This window comes from Sphaeramia orbicularis, chromosome 9 (genome assembly GCF_902148855.1).
Source record: "Sphaeramia orbicularis chromosome 9, fSphaOr1.1, whole genome shotgun sequence".
Taxonomy (NCBI): domain Eukaryota; kingdom Metazoa; phylum Chordata; class Actinopteri; order Kurtiformes; family Apogonidae; genus Sphaeramia; species Sphaeramia orbicularis.
This window is the reverse complement of record NC_043965.1, coordinates 32,409,327-32,434,877: the sequence shown is the minus strand read 5'-3', so window position 1 is coordinate 32,434,877 and position 25,551 is coordinate 32,409,327.

Here is a 25,551-nt window from a genome sequence, read left to right as displayed (position 1 = left end):
ATTAGTAATTAGGTGCCGGACAAATCTCAGTCACTTCAACAGAAATGTAATCATAGATTCTAGATTATAATCTCATGTTTGCAGGGGTTGGAGGGCTGAGCTTTTATATGTTTTGCATTTGTATTCCTAATAAATCTACATACACTTATTGTTTGAGTCCGTCAGGGGTTTGACTTATGTGTCTCTGGTTTGTTTGGGTGTAGACTGGGCCTTGGGGCTTTGTTAGACACATGCAGCTGTGAGAGAGATGTAGACTGGATGCCTGTGTTGTCACTTTGCTACCTGCTGTTATTAGTTTAGGGACACTTAATTGGTCTCAGGTCTATCTGTGATATCTTTATGGACCTCTAATGGGGCCTTTTGGTTACAGATGACGATGAGAGGAACAGATAATTGGTCCTGAGGTGAACACAGACACCGGACCGCTGCTACGCTCAATTTGCAATTTACCAGGACTTCTCACACCTATTCACTCTAACAAGGTGTTGTAAATCACACCTGTCCGGCAGAGAGAAAGCAAGTAAAAATAGATGCAAAATTCCCCTAACTTCTTGTTTTCATTCAAATGCCAACATTCTAGCTAACACTAGCCAGACCTGCTGTTTGATGGAATTGGAAATGCATCAAACTGTCAGCATGAGCCTTTACACAGGAGAGTGAACAAGAGATCAACAGCACCTCAGTGTGAAAATAACCAGTGAAGTATCATCAAAAGTTACATGGCCACTGGACTTTACTGTGCCTTTATTACATGTGATCTGTGGCCTTCAGGAAAGGCAACCAGAGTTTGCATTTGGTCACGCTTTAGTTAGCAGAGCCACAACTTTTCCGAACATATACAATTGCATAATCCTGAACATTCCTTAGGCATTTATTACGTCCCTGCTGGCTGTACTTATGCAGAGATTCGAAACAGTTTGATATTGCTAAAACCTTGCCAATGGACATTAAAAAACTGAATTTTGTATGAGGTGTTGCAGAAAATTTGTTTTGCGACAGGTTACATTTTGTACATTTGAGGGAATCCCAGACCTAGTATGTGGACTGATATGCAGGGTGGAGAGAGGAGTGCTATGAGATCTGCGGAAGTCAAAGTGTTATGCAACATAATCATAGGGTGTGACCCCTGGTGTCACTTACACCGACCTACATACTGCATACAGGCCACTGACACACATACACACACTGACACAGATAAGCCTGAACTGCATTCACAAGGTACAGGTGTTAAAAATGCATGGCGATGCTGCTCACCACAGCATGCAGAGCAGCATATTATCACCAATATATCAACAAATTAAACAATTTAATTGGCACTAATGACCTTCAGAACTGACAACTGATAAGTTACAATACGTTTAATCAACTAATAAATTTGTGCTGCTGCTGCACCAGCTCCCTTCAAGCAGTTATGATTATTTCAATGTTACAAAACACCCAGAGGAGGTCTAATTAGATTAAATGACCAATAAGTCACACTTATTAAGAGTGCTCCTCAGCTACATTCCTCATAGACGGACTTCTTTCCCTCCACTGGCTCCAACAGCCTGTGATTTCTCATGTTGTTATTCCCGCTACAATAAATTATTCAATATTTGTTTGAATAAGTGAACATGAAAAATAATCTCCGATGGTTACAGAAGGCAATAGTTAATTGGAATTTTAAAAAAAAAAGTTTGAGGGTTCTTTTTTGTTGTTGTTGTGCTTCTTTCTTTTGCACTCTTGCCTTTTATACTTTCTTGCATTGTACCATTGGACTTTTTTCTTCTTTCATGTCAGTTCATTACATTTAATTTATTAATGTCCAATATTTAATGTGCCAAAAATGTCAGATTCAAACAGATGAAAATGGGGCATTTTCTCCTGTTACGAGGGATCCACAAGCTGTTTGCTGCTTCTTGTTGTGACTCTGGGGGCCGAACGAGGGATGGGAGGGGAAGAAACAGAGAGGGAGACAGAGGGAGGGGAAGAGAGTGAGAAAGAGTGAACTCTTCAGTCAGACCTGAAGTTTATCTTTAACCAAGCTTCAAGCTCCCAAACCACAATGCTGCTTGCTGCCAAAAGGCACAACTTTACAGAAACTAACCTCAAAACAGGGCTGGAGACGGCGAGAGGAAGACAACTTTACAGAAACAAACAAACAAACACAAACCTTGCAACCTTACTGTAACTCCAAAAAGAGCAACTTTCTATGGACTAAACTTAGTGCTGTTCAGAAGTACAAATCAACTTGACTTTTCAGAGGTTCAACTTTTGCATTGCAGTGAAATCTATATTTGATAAAGTGATGTCTTATGCAGCAGCAGTTTAAATATGAAATGTTTTCCTCCATAACAGAAAAACAATACAAGCTTCAAGCAGACACACACATAGTGCAGCAGTGCAACTATTGATCTACAAGCAGTTTGTCCTTGGTGTTTGTCCCACTGTCACTGTGATCGATGTCTCATTGACTCACGGGGGGAGAGTCAGCTGACAGACACACAAACTGACACACACACACACACACACACACACACACACACTCTTTGGTGATGATAAGATGTGTGAGGCTACAAGTGTGACTGTCATCACCTTCCCTCTGTGATCATCCTTTCCGAAGAGAGGAAACAGACAGACACTGGATCACAGCACAGATGTGTTTTCTTTCCTGTGTAGGATTTGGTACTTTTTCTTCTCAAACCTTGTCGCTACTTAAAATTATATTGTCTTTGCAAAATGAGGAAATGACCCACCTTAAGCAAATCCCGAAAACCCAGAAAATTATTCATCTGAAAGACTGTGGAGAGACTATGCCATGTACAGTCAGTAATAGCTTGACATTTTTGATAATTTCATCTTAATAATGTAACTTATTACATTTGATTCCATTTAATACTATTCTAACAACTAGGAAATCAAAGTAAAAACCACCAAAAACATACATTCAAACCAGTGCTCTGCTCTAATGTACAGGTCTTTTATGATTTCAATGGCAAAATATTGATGAATATCCATCAGCAAAAGGCATTTTTGTCCAATAACATACTCACCCACTTTGTCATGTTATAGTCTACATGTCTTTTACCAAAAAGAATTTGCACCTAACATATAATGTATGTTTTTTCCTCTATGTGGATGTATGTCTGCATCTGTAACCCAAACTCTTACAGCACTTTTCCACTCACAGTTTTCACATAAGATCCTCCTCAGAGATGTCTTTGATGGAGTTCATTAAGGATTCTTCACCTTTGAGAGATAAGGCACATAGACATTATGGCACATAGGGATCTAAGAAAAAAAAACAAAAACATGACACACCAGATGCATGACAATATGTATCAAAATGGCCAATTTCTTGTTGATCCAGAGGATGATTTTACTCAGAGGATTCTATCATGAATACTTAATTACAATACTTGGTGTAATTCAGCTGCATTAGCTGATTTTAGCTTTCATTCATATTAAATTAAATAGTACACCACTAGCCTGCTAATAAGCTCAGGTTTATTAGTGCATTTGTATATTTTATCTTGACATTACACAAACGTATGTGTTATTCATTAAGTAGTTGAAATTACTTGTCAGTGTTTATTATCACACAGTAAATCAATGTGATTTTTGGTAAATTCTAGGTTCACCCATGGGTTCTTTCCAACTCAACCTGATTGCTTTTCCATGTCAACAGAGGGTTTCTCTTCATTTATTCAGTTTATGTATGGGACCTGTCTATAGTCTGACCACAGAACTGACACTTAAGTCACATCCACTCCATCAAAAGTAACTTCAACACAACTGATGATCAAATATATGTTGTCTTTTTTAGTGGATTCTCAACATAATGGAATCATTCAATGTGACGGATGGGATTGTCTTGTTTACATACTTTTTTCTAAGTTACTGTACTTGATTACAATTACATGTATTTTGTAGCTGAACGACACAACACTGTTAGAGTTGAATTGTTACGTGTAACTCGTTACTGATGGTAATTGTACGTGTTTGGCTCTGGATGGATGTGTGTGGTCCTAGATGATGCTTCCGATAATCATTTGTGACTTTTAATGTGGTCATCAGACACAACACACACACAAATGTAGACACAAATTTAGAGTTGCTATAGCAACCACGGACAGCACAGAATGTTCAAGAGGCGGTTTCTCGAACCATTTGCCAATTTGGTTAATTATGTCTTTGTGCCAGTGAATAGGCTGTGACTCCCCTTGCCTCCCCATAGTCCCCCACTCCGATCCCGGCTCCGGCCTGAGCGCAGCCAGCTGACACACGCACACAGACACACTCACTCACACACCAATTTTGTTTGGGGGGGCTGGGTCCTGGAAAAAACTGGGAGGGGGCGAACGGAGGTAGGAGCATAGAACAGCAGCTCTAATGAGCCACTGGCTGTCAGGAACGGTTAGGCTGCTGTGCATGGAGAGGAGGGGCCAGCGGAGGGGAGGGGGTATTCACACACATACACAAAACCACACACACAAAATTCACATCATACACGGTGATTAAGACTGAGGTGGTCAAGCAAAGGTCTCCGGCTCTCACGATGGCCTGTCTGTTCAACCCCTCTCACAGTCAGAGGTGGGGAGTGCAAACACTTTGATACTGTGCTTAAGCAGAGTAGGAACTTTATTTACTTTTATCCACTTTTTATTTATTTACTTTTCATTAAATTTCCATATAAAAAACATAAATAGAATCAGAAGTTGGTATGTACCATTTGGATACAAAACATAAAGAGGAAGAGAAAGAAAATAGTAGAAAAGAAAAAAAAAGGAGGAAGAGAGAAACTTTCACAGAAAATAACACACATTATATACACAGTCACATGTTTACATGCTACGCAACTATATTATATAAAATCAGTCCTTGTAGTTGGCATACATGAGCCATTTTCAACTATTTACGTGCTTTTCAGGCATTTACCTCAAATTCGCCGTTGCCCATAAAGCTGGAATAAAATCTTTTCACCTCCTCTCATGAAATGATTGTGACACTGATTTATTCTTGATAGACAAAGTGTAACATGGGAGTCTGTGTCATCACTGCACCTGCTCAAAGCTAATTACTGATGTGTAGAACTAGGAATAAAAAGAAGAATGTGTCTTAAAATTCAATTATTCCAACTTTATGAGGAACTTAAAGTTGGCCTTAAAAGGCAATTTTTTGCATTTTAAAATAGGCTTATTATTGTGGCTTTAATGTGTCTGAGCAGAAATATAACTGCACACCTTCGTGACATCAAGATTAATTTTAGCCAAAATGAATGGGATAATAGCAATCAGGTACAACAAGTTTAATGACGTTAACAACACAAACAAGAGAAAACACTTGGAAAGGAGAATAGATTGTAGGCCCTGTCATTTTTTAAAACTGAGAAGACAACTGATTTGCAAATCAGAGTAAAGTTTCATATATTATATGTTTTAAATAATTTTAGCCATAATTATTAAATGGTCATTTGGGGTCAGTTTTAACTTTGCTCAGAAACAACCAGCAGAAATGTCTTTTAAGGGGCTGCTGTTTATACATTTTTACATACATCATACCTGTACTTCTACTTGGGTAAAGAATGTGCGTACTTTTGCCACTCCTGCTCAAACTTTTTCATTGTTCATGGTGTATATGTTTGCCTCTTTTCACTCCCTCTGGACATTTAATGCTTCACAGTCTTTTCTTCTTCCAGCACAAACCTCCCACTGTTTGTCAGCTCCTACACTGATATGATGATTTCATATTAAATGTAATTTTTGCTTTTTCTTTCACAAGAGCCTTCCTGCCAAACAAAAATCCTTACTTTAAGGAGAAAATTCAGCTTCTATCACAAAACACACGTATGAGTCACACAACTGGCAAGAGATTACCTTTGTTAAGAAGGTTACTTTAAAATGTATTAGACCGTAGATTACTACCTAAGTGTAAAAAGTAGTAATACTTATTTCAGGATTTTGTCTGTATAATATATCTTATTATATTTGATTACAATGATTACTTCTCTAACAATAAAGGACCAATGAAGGTGAAAAATCCCAACTTTGAGCCAACAATTTACAGTACTGTTTAAACCATTCTCAGATTTGTGAATTTTCTGATTACTGGGGAAAAAAAACAAAACAAAAAAAAAACAAAACTGCTCACTTTGGTGTGGTCAGCAGATATTCATATCACAAGTACAACTTTTACCACCAATATGTTGGTTTTATATGTAGTAATTAATTCATTATTTTTTTCTTTAATAAGTGACCAGAACTGGTCAGAATTGCATTTTATTTTGTAATTTAAATAACACCATATGTTTATTATTTCAAATTATAATTTGTTATCAGTTACTATGACCACATAATCAAATACAGATCTATTAGTTTTCATTACCTTAGAATGAACTGTTTATCTCTACAAAGTAAATAAGTCCACTATGTTACTGCAGTACTCAGAACAAACTTCCCCCGGTTTTTTCTTTTTACAGTGGGTGTGAGTGGATTTATATTGTCATGGAATTTGTACTTTAAAATATTTTTTAAAAATTACTCAAAAGTATCATGACAGTGTTAAAAGAAAAAAAAGTGAAGTGAATTTATTAAGCCATGGACCAACATGTTAGTGTGAATATATCTGACCACTAGAGGGAGTAGAGAGTCACCCACTGAGGATGAGAATCAGTAAGAAATTACTTTGAAAGAGAGTGACAAAGTGATCAAAGCTAAAGACACTGTTGGTTTCACCATATATACTGTAAGTATATATTAGTACTGTCAAACATTTAAAATTCTTAATCAGATCAATCACAGGGTTGCCGTGGATTAATTTAAATTCATCACAATTAAATATCATTCATTTTTAATCTATATTAATCACGTTTCATTTTCTGTGAGCAAACGGAGTCAAGAAAGAAGGGAATATATATGCACTTCACGTGTTTATTAAACACCTTCAACAGTTTCAACAAAACAACTTGAAATAAAACAACTTGAAACGACTGTTCCGTCTTGGATTTTTATCCTCATATTTCCATCCAGAGGGCCAACGTGTTGTTTAGTGTCTTCCATCTTTATGGGTTGGTTCTGCTGCCTATCACTACCAGATCAACTGCCCATTTGTGTGAAGGTAACTGTACTTGGTCAAACTGCCCCAAATGTGGTGGCAGAAACGTTCAGAGTCATTCTGCGCTGCAGATGGGTTAATTGCGTTAAAAATTTTAATCAGATTATTCATAATGATGGATTAATTTTGACATGATGATGGATGAATTTTGACATTATAATACATATATGTATGAATTGTAGTGTTGGTAAATTAAAAAAAAACCCAAAAAAACACCCTAAACTGTCACTTTCAGTTTTGCTCTCATACAGTCTTTTCTCAGTTAGCTGTATTTATACCAGTTGTTTTTGCACTTCACTTTGACATACTGTATGAGTAAGTATTTATAACACTGGCCTCTCTGCTTACATGCTAATCCCCAATACTATAGAGTACTGATGTACAGCTCATATAGCCTGAACATGACTGTAATTGATGCAGTCAGAGTGTGTTTGGCGTGTGTTGTGAACGTGCATCCTTTACTTCCAGTCAGCGAGTCCTGCTGTCCACTACATATGTTGACTATGTTTCTCTGCCTCTATTACATGAATGTGCAAACCAGCTCTCATACAATGACAACCATCTGTCAATACACACTCACGCATACCCACTTGAATTGTCGTAAGCTCCGCCTTCTAACAGTATTCAACACTGTCTGTCTATAAAGTCAGCAGGAAAATCAATGGAGTTCTGACAAAGACAAAAGGCCTGGGAGGAGAAGCAGCTGAACTTTTCCGTTTGTTTCGTTCTGTCCCGCACTTTCCTCTCCAGCAGATGTCACAGTAAAATTTGATGAGCTTCTCGTCCCGCGTGTCTGTCGAGATAACATAGCTGGAACACGGGCTGAGGTTAAACCGATGTGAAACCACACCTGAGACTTGAGGACTCCACTGTCGATTTCATTCAGCAGCTCCTTTGCGTTGTCGTGCTGTGCGAGCATTCGCTTTGATTCTGGAGTCTTGACAGTTCAAAAGCCCAAGCAGAAAGTGACTGGGTAGTGACTTGTGCTGAGTCCTCACATACAGCACACTTCATTAATGTACAGTGTAGTAGGGAGTGTGTTTGCTGTCTGATCGCAGGTTGTAAATTAGTAGTGCAGTTTGCCCTCGGTAGGACAGAGCAGACCTGCCCCAAAGTGAAAAAACCAGCACAGATGTTGTCAATTATCAAAGGCCTAGGAGTCATTTACTGTTCTCTCTGCATTCTTCCTTTACTGACGTAGATTTACCAGTATGTCTAGTCTACAGTCCCCATTTCTTGTTGGTAATTGGCCTGTTTTTACTGCATCTTATTCCTCTTGCATTGTCACTTTTGTACATGCCTCTCAGCCTCTTCATCTATTTCTTTTTTTCTGCCTGTCTGTGCCTGTTCCGGTGACATGAGCACCATGATTTGATAATGAATGTGTCAAGGTTTACTCTGTTTATTGTATTGCTGTCCTTTTTTTTTTTTTTTTTTTTTCATTTTTTTCTTGGCAGCAGAGGAGCCTGTCGGTTAAAGACATTGTCCTTCTTCTTGCAGTTTCAAGCCATCATCTTTTCTAAAGTGTCCTTGGGTGTGATGAGTCACTGTCCAACTCCAAACAGAACTACTGCACTGAAGATTTGCAGACAGCATGACCTCTGACCTTTACTTAAGAATGTGGGGTCTAAACGCAATTTCCTTTCAGTAACAATGGTTGAGCAGTCTTTTCTGTTTAGGAAGGTTCTTAACTGAGTGAAATGACCCAGAAGTATCTAAGTGGTCACCATGGTAATAGTCAGTTGTATCCTCTGAACTCTAAATGAAGTAAAACTGCTTCATGGCTTCGTTATTCGTCTTCTTTACCATAAAATACACTGGATCATCCTACGAGACAGGAAAGGAGATAATGCTGTTCGACATATCCTTGCAGCAACAACATTTAAATCAATATACCGCTGACTACTTACAAAAATAATCAAAGTAACTGTTGCTTATTCATCCCTTTTTTTATTCAACAACATATTAAACCTATCATCAGTCTATGAACATCACACTACTGCTGTTTTAAAATAAAGTCAATTAACTTTATGAATATCATTACTTACAAATCAGTTTTTTGTGTCTCCGGACAAAACTAAAACTATAATCTTTCATTGTGTTGTACAAATGTTTTGTGAAGAAATAAAACTTCCATGTAAATCTTGGTGTTGTTTGAGGCTCTGGAAAATCTTGACTACAGTAGACAATGTCTTGACTAACGTACGGAGAGAGGAGGGACCTGTAGGAGGATGCTTTTTTTTTTTTTTTTTTTTTTTTTTTTTCTAGGTTTTTTTGACCTTTGCATACTGTAGCTTTAAATTTACTTCAGTCAGAGACGTCTTTATAAACACAAGAGTTAGAGTAATTTAAGTCTTAATGGGGCTACATATAGTATTTCTACTTCAAGTAATAGAAGATTATCTAGAAGTGGCATTAGAGTGTTTAGAATGAAAAGTTCTGAAGTTATGGCAAAGACACCAGTGTATGATGTGAACTGAACATATTTACACTGACAGGCGGTTGCATTTTTGTGACCACTAGAAGGAGTTATGGGTTGAAAGAACGTAACAAAATGATAAAACCTAAAAGCACTGTTGTTGTTTTCACCACTGGATAAAGCTCTAAATGAAAAGAATGCAATTTGATGCTGAAATCACAGAGTGATTACACGTGATTTTGATTACAAAGTAGGGCTGCTCGATTATAGGAAAAAAAAAAATCACGATTATTTTAGCAATAATTGAAATCACGATTATTAAAAACGATTATTTGTTAACCTTAAAGTTGTTTACTTTTTTCTTGCAAAACAATGTAAAATATACTCTTTAAACATAAATAAAGCTTTTAACCACTAAAACAAAGTATGTTCACTTTTGTACGAAACAAAAAAATCTTTGAATGCAAATAAGTGTACTGTAAATTCAAGTGTTTCCTTTTGTAAATAAATAGTGCACTGGAATTAAACTGCTATAGACTTGCCATAGAACTGTAGCAATAAAAAAAAACTCACGTAAAGTGCAAATTATAAATTCAAGTATGTTCAATGTAGTATGAAACAGTAAATTCAGTGGCGTGCCGTGAGGTTTCAGTTCAGGCCTTCTGTATACATCAGCCATCTAGAATACGTACGTTAGGGTTATACAGGTTAGGGTTAGATTAATACGGGAGTTGCAGCGTAAAGAGATTCGGAGACTGAAGATTGCATTGCGGACGAAGTTGTAAATGGAGTTGTTTTTATGTTTTAGTTTTTCATAAGATTATGATAAAGGTGGCGGTGGTTAAACTTTAGATGGTTAAAAAGGTTTGTTGTGCTAGCAGTCGGTGCGGACACAACTACGAAACACTTTTTGCATGTGATGTGTTTTTGCTCTTCGTCTTCTTCATCAAACCCAAAGTGATTCCATACAATTGAATTGGACTTGCCTTTTTTGTTTACCAAGCACTTCTGCTGTGATTCTCCTGCCGTTTTTCCAGACCGCTAGGTACAACTTTCCTCTTGGGGTGGACCTGCCGGCTAGCAGCAGCAGTAGCTTAGAGGGGGGCGGGGCAGAGCAGCTCATGGGAGCTTGCGTGCGCGTGAATTAAATCAACTCAAAATTAATAATCGTTTTTTCTCGATTATATAATTTTTGTAATCGTTGCGTGTAATAATCGAAATCGTAATCGAATTTCGATTAATTGCACAGCCCTATTACAAAGCGTATGAAGATATAACATTATTATGAAATGTTATTATTTTCGCTAAGTCCACTGTTTATTGATCCATACCCAGCTAGCAAATTTTTGTTCTCAAAATATTCTGAGAATGTGGCCAAAAATGTTCTTGTAACGTTCTCAGCAGGAAGTTTTTGCTATGTTCCCAAAATGATTCAAGATAATGTTATCTCAAAACATTCTAAAATGTTTGGTGGTATCCTTCTTAAAATGTGTGGTGACAACATTGTTTGAACATTATCCCCTAATGTTCTTAAAACGTTCTGAGCGGGAAGTTTTCTTTACGTTCCCAGAATTATCCTAGATAATGTTCTCTGCAAACATTCTAAAAATATTTTGGGTTCACCTTCAGAAAATGTTAAGTTAAAAGCATTGCTAAAATATTATGCCCTAATGTACTTAAAACATTTTCAGCTGTTTTGTTTGTTCCCAAAATGATTTAGGATGTTCTGTAAAAAACATTCTAAAAGTGTTTGCATGCAACTTCTTTTTAGAAGCAAATTCACACAATTCCTGAAAGCAGACATCTGAAAATGAAAACATTTTCCAAATGTTGCTTTGAGAATGTTCTAACTATGTTATCATGTTACATTGGGGGAACATTTTGTAAAAGAACATTCTATAATCTGTTACCTAAAAAATGACCCCAAAACATCCTCAGAATGTTACAGACAACATGTTCTACCTTTGTTCACATATCACATCACAGGAACGTTAGGGAAAAACTTTATGTCATCTGGGGCCGTAATAATAGCTCAAAATCATTTTCAAAATGTTGCTTTCAGAATGTTCCCTCTTTGATATCATGTAACATTGTGGGAACCTGTCATAAAAAAGGTCTTGTAATCTGAGGCCTAAAATTACATCCTTAAAACATTTTTTGAATGTTGCTAGGAGAGTGTTCCTCATTCGTTACCAGTTAACAATGTAGGAACATTTTATAGTAGAACATTCTATGATGTGTTTCCTAAAGAATATCCCCAAAACATCCACAGAATGTTGGCCCTTAAACGTTATGCCTCTGTTAACAGTTAACATTATAGGAACATTATATTAAATGATAAACATTTTTAAAATGTTCTTTTTGTCATGTCTGCTCCCAGACTGTGTCTGTCTTTTCTGTTTTCTCTGTCATTTCCTGTTTTATTTTGTTAAGTTTCCCTCTTGTGTCATGTCTGGTGTCTTTACTTCCCCTCCTTGATTGTTTCACCTGCTCCTGATTACCTGACTCCTCCCTGATTGTCTCCACCTGTGTCCTATTGTCTTCCCTCCCTCTTGTGTATTTAAACCCTGTGTTTTCCCCTGTTTCTTTGCCAGTTTGTGTTCTACCTTTGTGTGCTCACTTACCAGCGTTTTTGGATACCTGTCAGTCTGTCTGCCCGTTCTTGACCCGTTTTTGCCTTCCGACCACCGATTCCGCCTGTTCCTCGTCTGCCTGCTCGTCTGGTTCTGACCTGGTTCGTACATCGACTTCTGATTCTGCCTATTCCCTGACTACCTCAGCCTCCAACGTGTTACCTTGTGTTTCGACCCTCGCCTGGACCCTGACCGTGAGTAGCCTTTCCCTCATGTCCCGTTGCCTCCTGAATTGCCCTCCTGTGTATGACCTGGCTTGTTTTTTGACTATCCTCTGTTTTGCCCTAGTCGGGGTGTTGACGGGAATCCTCCGGCTCGGCCGTGCTGACCATCCATATTCTCCGTTCACAGCCCGGACGAAGAGTCCAGTATCACACGCCTTCATAGACGTGTTAACAATTTTGTGCTGTGTTTTTACTACTGTGATTGTGTTTAATAAACACACTCAATTGGTCATCTGTGTTCTGGTCTTGCATTTGGGTTCAGCATTTGTACTAGTCCCATTACAGTACAAACTGGCCAATAAGATGAACCCAGCAGACCTAGACCAGGTCCGGGAGGCAGTTCGGTCCCAGGGGCAACGCTTAGGGGGACATGAACAGATTTTGCACTCCCTAATGGATAAGATGACTCAGCTGTCCGTTCAGTTTTCCCAGTATTCTGGTAACCAGGCTTCTGCTCCGGTCCCGCCAGTCGAGAATATTAACTCTGTCTCACCCGTTAAAACCTTGGAGGAACCCAACATCCCACCTCCATCTAAGTACACAGGTAACCCTGATACTTGCCGTAATTTTTGTACGCAACTGCAGCTCATTTTGATTCCCAGCCCCGCCGTTTTGCTAATGAGTCAGCTAAGGTTGCATATATTGCTAGCCTGTTGGAAGGCCCTCCTTTAAGCCTTTTCAACGCAGCCTATGAACAAAGGTCTCCCATCACTCAGTCAGCCTCGAGTTTGATGGCTGAGCTAAAAAGGATTTATGACCATCCTATCCGTGGACCACAGGCCGGTCAAAGACTCATGAGGCTGAGGCAGGGAGATCGCCCCATAAGGCAGTATGTCAGTGAGTTTCGTTCGTTGGCAGCAGAATCTGAATGGAACGAGAAGTCTCTGATCTCTGCGTTCCAGAGCGGTCTTAACCGCACTATCGGTCGTGAGATGGCGCTCCGGCAGGAACTCCATTCACTGGATGAGGTCATCGAGGCAGCTATTCGGGTCTCTGACCAGTCGGCGTTTTGGCAGCCAGAACCATCATGGAACCGCCAGCCTTCTGTGAGTAAGCCCCACTCAGAACCCCCTCACCCAGTACCTGAGTCCAGCGGGGGTTCGAAGGTGGAACCGATGCAAGTGGGTCGGACTCGTCTGTCAGCAGAGGAGCGTCATCGCCGTCTGGTGGCTGGTCTGTGTCTTTACTGTGGTCAGGAGGGGCACCGAGTCAGCAACTGCCCAGTGAAGCCTGGAACGATGGCAGGTGAGGACTCTCTTTTGAGCAGAACGTTCTGTGTGTCCAGCGCCTCTCGTGTTCAGCCCTTGGTCTGTGTGTGCTCTAACTCTGTGTCTCTGCAGCTTCCAGTCCTGATAGACTCCGGGTCAGACGCTAATCTGATGGATGAAGAATTAGCTAAGCAGCTCCACCTCAGTCTGCTCCCGGTTCTGAAGCCCCTGGAGGCGAGGGCTTTAGACAATCACATTATCTGTAGAGTGACTCAACGGACTCAACCAGTTACTGTCCGGTTCAAAGATGGTCACTCTGAGGAAATCAGTTTTCATATTTACCACTCTGACTCTCACCCTCTCATATTAGGTCACCCCTGGCTTTCTTTCCATAACCCCTGTATTAACTGGCAAACGGGGGAGGTCCAAGCTTGGGGAGAGAGGTGTGGTTCCTGTCGTGAGGGGGTCCGGGATCCTGACCCTCTGTCCAAGCCAGTCCAGGTCACTGTGGCTCCTGTCATTTCTCCGGAGGAGCTGGAGACGGTGTTTCCTGCTCTTAGTAAGGTACCCGAGTGTTATCACGACCTTAAAGAGGTATTTAATAAGTCACGCGCTACTGCGCTGCCCCCTCACAGACCGTATGACTGTGCCATTGATTTGCGTCCTGGTACCTGCCCCCCTAAGGGGAGGCTGTATTCTCTGTCTGGTCCGGAGACGGCTGCTATGAAAAAATATATTGATGAGTCCCTGGCGGCCGGCCTGATTCGACCATCCTCATCTCCAGCTGGGGCAGGGTTTTTCTTTGTCGACAAGAAGGATAAGACGCTACGCCCTTGTATTGACTATCGTGGCCTTAATGACATTACCATCCGTAATAGATATCCGTTACCCCTCATGTCTTCAGCCTTCGAACTATTACACGGGGCCAAAGTATTCACCAAGTTAGACCTCCGTAACGCATATCACTTGGTGAGAATCAGAGAAGGGGACGAGTGGAAGACTGCCTTTAACACCCCAAGTGGACACTATGAGTACTTAGTGATGCCGTTTGGTCTCACTAACGCCCCCGCTGTTTTTCAAGCATTAGTCAATGATGTGTTACGTGACATGCTCAATGTTTTTGTATTTGTGTATCTGGATGACATTCTTATTTTTTCTTCGGATGAGAGGTCACATGTCCAGCATGTCCGCCAGGTGCTCCAAAGACTGCTCCAGAATCAACTGTTTGTAAAAGCTGAGAAGTGTGAGTTTCACCGCCCGTCTGTTTCCTTTCTGGGTTTCATCATCGCGGAGGGGAGTGTCCAGATGGACCCAGACAAGGTCAGTGCTGTCAGGGATTGGCCCACGCCCACCAGTCGTAAGGATGTCCAGAGATTCCTTGGATTCGCTAATTTCTACAGGAAGTTCATTAGGGGGTTCAGCAGTGTGGCTGCCCCTTTGCATGCTCTAACCTCTCCCAAGTCCGTTTTCAGATGGAATCCCGAAGCTGACGCAGCGTTTGTGAAGCTGAAGAGGGCGTTCACTTCGGCCCCCATTCTGTCGGTTCCGGATCCAGCTCGTCAGTTCGTTGTGGAGGTGGACGCCTCTGATCTGGGGGTTGGGGCAGTCATTTCGCAACGCTCCCCAAAGGACAACAGACTTCACCCGTGCGCTTTCCTCTCCAGGAGACTGTCGAAAGCGGAGAGTAATTATGACATCGGCAACAGGGAGTTGCTAGCCATCAAGGTGGCCCTGGAGGAATGGCGCCACTGGCTGGAGGGGACCGAAATACCATTCATGATCTGGACGGATCACAAAAACCTAGAGTATCTGCGGTCGGCTAAGAGACTCAACTCCCGTCAGGCCAGGTGGGCTCTGTTCTTTACACGATTCAACTTTTCACTGTCATATCGGCCTGGTTCTAAAAATGTGAAACCTGACGCTCTGTCTAGACTCTTCATGCCCGTCAACTCTGATTCTGAACCGGGACCTATCCTCCCTGAGACCTGTGTGGTGGGGGCGGTGCAGTGGGAGATTGAGAAATCTGTTATTGATGCTTTACAAGACTGTGATATCCCGGCTGGCGTTCCGCCAGACCGTCTGTTTGTCCCTGATCACCTCCGCCCGCAGGTCATCCACTGGGCTCACACATCCAGGCTGACATGTCACCCGGGAGTTCAGCGGACTGTTTTCGTTATTAAACAGCGTTTCTGGTGGCCCGCTTTGGAGAAAGAAGTGGCGGAGTATGTCGCTGCCTGTCCCGTCTGTGCTGCGTGTAAGACCTCCAATAAACCTCCGGTTGGTCAATTACACCCTCTACCTGTTCCCAGTAGACCCTGGTCTGATGTGTCACTAGACTTTGTGACGGGGCTGCCCCCGTCTGATGGAAATACCACTGTGTTGACCATTGTTGACCGTTTTTCGAAGATGGCTCACTTTGTTCCACTACCTAAGCTCCCCTCTGCTAAGGAGACAGCAGAGGCCATGTTATATCATGTCTGTCGATTACATGGTTTTCCCAGAGACATTGTTTCGGACAGAGGTCCTCAGTTTGTCGCACGTTTTTGGCGTGCTTTTTGTTCCCTTATTGGGGCATCTGTTAGTCTGTCCTCGGGCTATCACCCACAGTCCAACGGTCAGACTGAGCGGCTCAATCAGGTGCTGGAGGCCGGTCTTAGAGTTTTGGCCTCCCAGAACCCTGCTTCCTGGAGCCGCCAGCTGATCTGGGTTGAATATGCCCACAACTCGCTGCCCTGTGCTTCTTCTGGTCTGTCTCCTTTTCATGTAGTTTGTGGTTATCAACCTCCTCTGTTCCCGGCCCTGGAGAAGGACGCCAGTGTCCCCTCAGCTCTGGCGCTGATAAGGAGATGCAAGAGGACTTGGATTCGCGCCAGACAAGCTCTGTTAAAGGCCTCGGGGGTCTACAAGACAGCTGCAGACCGGCACAGGACTCCAGCCCCAGTCTACCAGCGCGACCAACGTGTGTGGCTGTCAACCCGTCATCTTCCCTTGAGGGTGGAGAGCCGCAAATTGGCACCCAGGTTCGTGGGCCCATTTCCTATCTCAAAAATTATTAATCCTGTCTCTGTCCGTCTGAAGCTACCTAGGACCATGAGGATTCATCCTACCTTCCACGTGAGTCAAGTTAAACCGGCTAAGGAGAGCCGGTTAGTTCCTCCCACCCAGCCACCACCGCCACCCGGATCATTGATGGAGGGTCCAGCCTACACTGTACGCCGGCTCCTAGCGGCCCGTCGCCGGGGAAGAGGATTTCAATACTTGGTGGATTGGGAAGGATACGGCCCTGAAGAGCGTTCCTGGGTGCCCGCCTCTTACATCCTGGACCCGGACCTGATCCGGGACTTTCATCGCCGCCACCCGGAGGTTCCTGGGCCGTCCGGTGCCGTCCCCTAGAGGGGGGGGTACTGTCATGTCTGCTCCCAGACTGTGTCTGTCTTTTCTGTTTTCTCTGTCATTTCCTGTTTTATTTTGTTAAGTTTCCCTCTTGTGTCATGTCTGGTGTCTTTACTTCCCCTCCTTGATTGTTTCACCTGCTCCTGATTACCTGACTCCTCCCTGATTGTCTCCACCTGTGTCCTATTGTCTTCCCTCCCTCTTGTGTATTTAAACCCTGTGTTTTCCCCTGTTTCTTTGCCAGTTTGTGTTCTACCTTTGTGTGCTCACTTACCAGCGTTTTTGGATACCTGTCAGTCTGTCTGCCCGTTCTTGACCCGTTTTTGCCTTCCGACCACCGATTCCGCCTGTTCCTCGTCTGCCTGCTCGTCTGGTTCTGACCTGGTTCGTACATCGACTTCTGATTCTGCCTATTCCCTGACTACCTCAGCCTCCAACGTGTTACCTTGTGTTTCGACCCTCGCCTGGACCCTGACCGTGAGTAGCCTTTCCCTCATGTCCCGTTGCCTCCTGAATTGCCCTCCTGTGTATGACCTGGCTTGTTTTTGACTATCCTCTGTTTTGCCCTAGTCGGGGTGTTGACGGGAATCCTCCGGCTCGGCCGTGCTGACCATCCATATTCTCCGTTCACAGCCCGGACGAAGAGTCCAGTATCACACGCCTTCATAGACGTGTTAACAATTTTGTGCTGTGTTTTTACTACTGTGATTGTGTTTAATAAACACACTCAATTGGTCATCTGTGTTCTGGTCTTGCATTTGGGTTCAGCATTTGTACTAGTCCCATTACACTTTTAACATTAAATGACAATGTTTTCTTGAAACCCTTAACAGAACTTATGGGGAATGTTTGCCAAAGTTGTGGGAATGTTCCCTCCTAGCTGGGTAGTTCCCACTAAACTGTGACAGTTCTAATCTTCTTTGGATGATTCCAAACCGTTCTTTATTTCAGCTATTGACGACACAAACTGTACAGAAAAAAGAAGTGATTTGTGTTTTTTCTTTGGCTATTTTGTCTAAAAACAGAGCTAAGCTAACAGAGCTATAATGTAAACTATCAGCTGATGAAACGTGAAGATTGTTAGTTAGAAGAGTGTTAGTTTGATCGACTGCCAAAAAAGAACAGAACTCGATGATACCATAATACAGATGTGTGTAAACAATAACATTTATCCTTTATTCAGTGAGTGGTACAGTGTGTGGATTCATAGATTTCATTTGTTGGTGGTTTTGGTAGTCCAAGGAGGATTCTGATATGTGACATCCCCTGCTGTCAAGAGTTTGGAATATTAATGTAACATAGAAACTCTTCAACCTCTGTTGTGAAGTCAGATCATACAGAGGTCACTCTGATCACTCCTCTATCCATAAGAGACACATCATCTCCATATCATAGGGGCAGACAGGTACTGTATTTCACCTAAACTATTTCCTTCCATCAGCCACTGTACTCCTCTTAGGGTTGGTATATACAAGCTTTGTACTTTGGGAACTACATTCAGAACTGGATGTATCAACGTACTGTGGTGCTGTGTTCCCACCAACAAATGTTTCCTGTGTAATACATCCAGAGTCGTTTGAGTGTTCCTCAGCCTCTATCAGAAAGGGTTAAACTGGATTTTCTCTTCAGTGAGAGGAGAAATCACCTTGAAAGGAAGTATATTTAAGAACAAGGTTTCTCCAGAGGATGTTTTTAATTCAACATTAAAACTTAAATCTTCAGGAAATGAAAGTGTGTGTGTGTGTGTGTGTGTGTGTGTGTGTGTGTGTGTGGGGGGGGGGGGGCAGATCAGAATCTGAAAATGTTCACCTTCTCCCTGCAGCTGTCTCCTCTTAGTTCAAACCAGAGGACTAAATGTAAATATAAAGACAGAAGACCTGAAGCTGTTTCAGGCTTCTGTGGACAAGAGACAACACTTCTATACACTCATATGGTAATCTGTGGAGTAGAGCAATAGAGTTTAGTTTTGCTATTGATTGATCCTTATTATAACCACTATTTCTTGAATTTCCCTTGGGATTAATAAAGTATCTGTCTGTCAGTCAGTCAGTCAGTCAGTCCGTCCGTCCGTCCGTTTATTAGCTCTAGTCTGACAGACATATAAAATCATACAGTATAGTACATAACATCTGGAAACACTGCAAGAAAACCAAGAGAGGTAGCATTAAAACACACCAAGCAAATAAACAAATTTTAGAAATCTGTAAAACAAAAGTCTAATATAAAGCAATACACTGTTAACACACAGTGACATTACACTCATGTCTATGTACATCTTAATAGTCATTAACCCATAAAGACCCAAACATCCACCATCAAACAAAATCATCTACTGATGTAAAATGTTTAATATCTGTCGATCCACTAATCCTATCAATACATATAAATAATTGGTATAAAATGCAGTTTGTCATCTTTTCATAGTCAGCAGATATGACCCATTTGGATGTTCAGAGGCTCGGTAGTGAATGTGGAAACACCATCATCTTCTACAACATCAATTCACCAGTAAAACCCATTGAGTTTGATCAATGATAGTGGATGGAGACATTTTTTAGCGTTTCTTAGTGTTTGATATCTTTGCAGAAAAGGTAACTTTTTCTTCGGTTTTCTCTGTTTCTGTAATAATAACCTTCAACTTTAATCTGAGCTTTTATGAACATCTATATGATCTCTAAATTAAATATAGGACAATACATGATTTTCACTGAAAAAACACAAAGTAAAGAGGATAATATTGCAATAAATGGTGATAAATCACTTAAGAAAGGTTAAATATAGAGAAAAATCATTTGGGAACTGCCACAAAAGTAGCACTGGGTCTTCCATGTGCCTGAACACACCTGTAAATAGCCAAAGTCTACATCATTATCAACTGAAGTTCAGGAGGAAATAGCTCTTTTAGTAATCCATCTTCAGAACATTGTACCTTTTCCACATCAGATGAACATTAATAACTTGTGTCATCGCATAATTACACAGCTGAGTATCTATAGATGCAGTTTCAGGAGGTTATCCTGAAACTGAAGAAACATTGTGTTAAAACAAATACATGGCAGTGATGGCATTTGTCAGAGTTAGAGCAACAGAAGGATCAAAACAACAATGCACAACAATGACATAACAGACATTAGACGTGATCATGATATTATTGGACGGATGATGACGTTAGCTGATAAAGACACCCCTTGGAGACAGAGAAACAGACTCACATAGGTGTGATTGTCAAACCCTCCCCGCCGCCGGGTTTGGTTTGTGACAGACATCCAGACTGACACATGGAATAATGGAGAGCAAAAACAGAGGGATTATCTACAAGGAGACAGAGTGACACCAGTACAGGACAGGGTTTAGACAAAGATGGAGGGATGGACGGCAGGTCAGAGGGATGGACGGCGGCAGGAAGTATAGATGTAGGAGAGGAGAGGGCTGTCACCGAGACTCTGTTAATGATGTACAGATGGCCTGTGAGTCTCCCCTCCCCACACCAGTAATCTAATGAGGAGACGTGGATTACCGTTAACGCAGATTAATTTTTAACATGGTGGAGGAGACAGTGATGACAGCCATGATTATTATCATTACCATAATCATTCCCACTTTGTCTGCCACTGTGTGTGTGTTTGTGTATGTGTGTGTGTGTGTGTGTTTTTTTTTGTCACGTGGTAGATACTGTACGCACACTTACGGGAGGTTTCTATCAACCTTGTTCATTTGCATGGAGTCTAGACATGACATCACGTCATCATCCTTTTGTTTTTTAGTAAACAATATGTATACTGACCCCCAGTCAGGCCGGGGCAACATGTCTACATGTAAGACCAGCAGAAAACACAACAAAACAAAACATAAAAGGCCTTTTGTTTTAGTATGAGTGAACGAGGAGGGGAGGCAGGAATCAGGAAACAGAATACCCCTCGTCTCTCTGCTCTGAGGGGTCTGATGTGGAGTTAAAGCTGAGAATGCACCAATAATGTGAGGAGACAAAGCAGGAAGGAAACTGGAAGGAGTGAAGGATAGATTTAAAGATTTTTGTGTCAGGAAATAACACCTAAAGTCATGTATTACATCAGGATTTATTATGGGATTACTGGCTTTTAAAAACTGTTTATTTCAGCAATATTCGTGCTGTATAATGTTAATATAAATACACCATAATGTGATATTATAGTGATATCTATTGACTGAAGGACATTGTAAGTGTGGGGGTTGGGAAAAGTTTGCGTATGTTTTGTGAGGTTTGTGTGTGTTAATGATGGGGTGGGGGTGTCAGGCGGAGTCAGACAGTGTCTAATCCTCAAATCGCTCTCTCTTACAACAACAATAACACAGGATGAGACCAGATAAAACAATTTCAGTCATTGTTGCCTCAGATAATGAATAAACCTGTTGTTTGTGCTTCAGTAGCATAAAGCATGCTCTGTGTTTTCAGAGCGGTAGTTTATGGGTAATATTAATTTACTAACACTATATAACTTTAAAATAGCTCTTTGGTTGATTTAATTTATTTATCTATTTGCCTCATTTGTTCTCATCACCACCACAACTTTATTCCTGTCTCCATCTTCAGGCATAGGCGCTGTATCACTGACACATTTAAGCTCTGCTAAACATTGTTAGTGTTACCAGGATGTCAGTGATATATACACACTTTCATGATCGTACTCGCCCTCCTGCCAAACGATCGGGGTCTTTGATGCAGGGATATGGAAGCAGAGCTGTCACTTTGCCTGTCTGTCTGTCCATGTAGACACGAGTATGTGTGTGTGAGGAGTTATTCTTATTAAGCAGGTCCCTAAAAGCATGCCGATTACCCCAATTAAACAGCGTTCCCATCACATCTCTGGGTCCTGCGGCCCTGAAAGCCTGTTGGCCTGTCTGAAAGAGTTGACAATAGACGATGCTGACACACCCACTCGACCACACAAACAGAGAGAGGGAGATCTTTACTTATATAAGCTGACTTTTATCAATATGTACTCTCTTGATTCTTGAAAAGGAAAAATGAAGTGGAAAAAAGTGCATTTTTTTTGCAAATTTTACTCCACATCAATGTTATAGGACTTAAAGCTGAATTTAAATGACTTACGACTTGCACATTTCCTAAAATGTGGTGCAACTAGCATCTCTTCTACTACTGTTAAAGATTTAGGTGGAAATTTACAACAAAAAGTTATAGATTTAAGCTTTAGCTCTAATAAGACACAATTTATTTTATGGAAAAACAAGCTAGTGTCACCATTAATTTAACTTTTAACTGACATTTAAACTGTTGCTATGGCATTTAAACTGTAGCTATGAAAAATATCCATGCACAAATCTGCAAGTAAATCAAGAATGCTGAGTTCAAATTCCAAACCAAAGAGTTCTGAATTATGCATGACATCAGCAGCATATCAGGTCAGCTACTTCTATAGATCCCAAGTGATCAAAACTCAGATGCTTTTAATATCCAAAAGAAAAATTTGGTGCGGTCCAAATTGATGCAAACCTGAAAGCTGGAATTTTCATTGGACCCCAGGTTAAAGAATTCCTTGGTGGTCTTGTGTTCAAACCTCAGCTTTAGAATTTACAGTTTGGTACTAACGTATGCAAGTGGTGTAAAGTTGTCTGGTCATCTTGTTGTGGACAGGCTGAAAGCGTATGAATGAACAGGCTGCACAATGTCACTCACATTCATTTCCTCTGCTTGTACTTTTATTTTTTTTTCACACACTTTGAGTGATGTAAGTGATGAACACTGTCACTGTTTTCATTACAATATTTCTGAAAGAAAACCAGGTACCAAGAGGTTGCAGCACAAACACCATGGTGATTACTATTGGTTCCTACAACGGGAAAATGTCACAACACACAATTAGAAGAAACAGTGGGTGAGGCATTTTGGAAGAGTTTTGAGCCAACCTGATTCTACTTAGATTTATTCTTCATTGGCCTTGATGCTCATTTCCAGGGGCGCCGCTACCAATTATGGGCCCCATAAAAGCATAAATGTTGTGGACCCTACAGAAACTGGCTCTGTCGGACCGGAGGAGGGTGCGGTCCATAAACAATGTCATTTATGGTACAGTGAAAATGAAAACGAAACTTAACATGCTTTCAACATTCACCTCCTGACTTCTACACCTCGCTTATACAGCAGATCTTACACGAAATTTTCACAACTTCTATATCCACTGGGCCCCTCCACTGCTCTGTGGGCCCCCCACAAATACTGGGCCCCATGAATTTGTCATGTTGACCCCCCCCCCCCCCCCATCGGTGTCCCAGCTCATTTCTATAAGTAAATTTGAAATTTAACCCATATAGTCCACAGATTGTGAATATATAATAAAAAGTGGTGGTGTGAGATTAGAAAGGTAATGTACTGCAGAAATTCTGGTTTTAGTTTGGAATCAGTGTGCCTGATTTAGTGAAGATCACTGTTTTTCCTCAGGTGTATAGTCAGTGTATATCAGCAGAACATTAGCATAAGATGATATCTGCAAATAAAGTCACATGCACTGATAGTAACATTGATCTATTGACTTAAATTAATAGTTGTTTCATCAGTTTGTATGGTTAACTTTCTGAAGGGCTCGCAGACATTAAAAAACAAAACATTTTCTTTGTTTTCCTGGCAGAAAAAGGATAGCAAATGACAACAAATGCTTCGGCTATCAGCCAATTTGATATTTTAAACATCAGTATCAAATGGTTTTGATGGTGTTGTTCACCATGAAATCCATTCAAAGCAAAGGCCAAACAAAACATGTCAAGAAGCAAAGAATATGGGGATTATTTTTCTCTTTTTTTTTTTTTTTTTTTTACACCCCTGTAGCAGATGAGACCTGTGTTTTCAGGCGTTTTGAAAGATTATCTGTGCAACCCATTATTTAGACAAAAACAATTTCACATAACACACGTCACCTCATTTATATTGTTACTCCCCAAAATAAATATAATGATGTGCATTGTGTCTAAGTTACATCACAGCTGTCACCTGAATGTGGCCTGATGTGCAACCTGCATCACCACTGTTTAGCATCAGGAAAATGAAAACCACAGCGTTTATGTAGCATTTTGGAGATTTTGACCACTCATCTGATTATGTGACTCTTATTTTTCACACATATTTATTAGCTTTTTGCTTCCCATTCACACACACATACTTTCTTTCTGTCACACACACACATCGAGGGTGCAGTGGTGTCTCATGCTGTCGTCTGGTTGTCACAACCCACTACTGGGCCTGCTATTCAGGAGAAAAGCCTGCACTGGGCAGATCCTATTTAGACAGATTAAAAAATCCACGTCCAGCTGTCTACATCAGTGAACACACTGCCTCTGTGATGGTCCCACCAGATACACCGCTGCTCTGCTCTAACTCTGCCGCTCACATCTATCTATTTTCATCTACATGCATTACCTTCTCTGTCTCCACCTGCTTCTTCTCTTTTCAGCTTGTTCCTCTTCTCATCTTTATTTTTGCTACATTTTCTCTGTAAGAATATAATTTAGTGCTTGAAGCGTATGAGCTGCTGTCACAGGGGTTTTAGCAGTTGAATTAGATTAAGGAAAGCACAACAAATGCTGGTGGGGATGAGCTGGCTTTTCTCGGCAGCGTGGCACTGTAAGCCTTTTTTCCCTCAAAGACTGCAGAGATACATGAGTGGTGTGGCTTTCAAGGTACAGCGCGAGAGAGAGGGGGACTAAACGGTTGCTCTTTTGTTTCACGGATGACACATCAACACTTCCATGAACGTTAACACCAGATTAGTTTCCCCAGGAAGCAACAGGACAATAGGTTGCATCGCAGCATGCTGTACATACACAGTTCAATTCAACATGACAGTATGTACAGTATGAGCTCAAAGCTTTGCACAGAAAATTGTGATTTATCAGTGTGAGCAAGCAGTTCTACAAGGAAATATAGATGTGGTTATTTGTTATTTTAAATTCTATATGAAAACCTTATTGGATTGGACATGGCAGCTCAGAGTTACATGTGCATGTGTGTGTGCATAGTTTTGCACATGTGTGTTCACATGCGTCTGCTTCTGTGGCTCTGAGCACTGAAGCATGTATGAATTCAGAGCTTTACATGCAGTGTGCATTTAGAATGTGATTGTTATGTGTGTGTGTGAGAGAGAGAGAGAGAGGGGAGAAGAGAGAGACCACCATTAGGAGCTCTGGCCCCAGGCCGAATCCCTGATGATGTCAAAGAGCGTAGTAATAGTCCTGCCTCCCCCTCTGTCCTTCCGTCCCCTCTTTCCTTATTCCAGCAGATACCCACCCTTCATCCTTTCATCCTCTCTTCTCTGCTCCATCAACTCGTCACTACATATTTTCTCATATTTTCTCTCAACCAACACGCCAGTCAAACACATCTTCACATTGAGTAATGACTGGTAGTCCCAGGTCACAATACCAGTCTGGTTTTCATACAAGTATAATGTATTGTAAAAGAGATCTCGGTCTCAGTGGAACTCTATCTGGTTAAATAAAGATCTAATAAAAATAATGAATAAAGAAAATATTGCAAATTTCAGCAAAATTCAGAGAAAAAAAAATTGGAGTTCATTCACAGAAGTAAGCAATAG